Here is a 233-nt window from a genome sequence, read left to right on the forward strand (position 1 = left end):
CGGTCCCACTCCCCAGCGCCTCGGTGGTCTCTCGGTTGTGCCTTGGTGCTCACAGCAGGTCCCCTTTGCTGGGTGGTCTCCAGCGTTGCCCCTTTGGGCAGAACCCAGCCCAGGTTGGGGCTGGCAGAGCCCCAGTAGCACCAGGCGCTGCTCTCAGATGTCCCAGCACAGCCCTCAGGTCCCTCAGCCGCAAGCCCCGGGCCCAAGCTGGGTCAGGAGCGATGGAGCACGCT

This window comes from Pterocles gutturalis, unplaced genomic scaffold (genome assembly GCF_000699245.1).
Source record: "Pterocles gutturalis isolate BGI_N339 unplaced genomic scaffold, ASM69924v1 scaffold31564, whole genome shotgun sequence".
NCBI lineage: Eukaryota > Metazoa > Chordata > Aves > Pterocliformes > Pteroclidae > Pterocles > Pterocles gutturalis.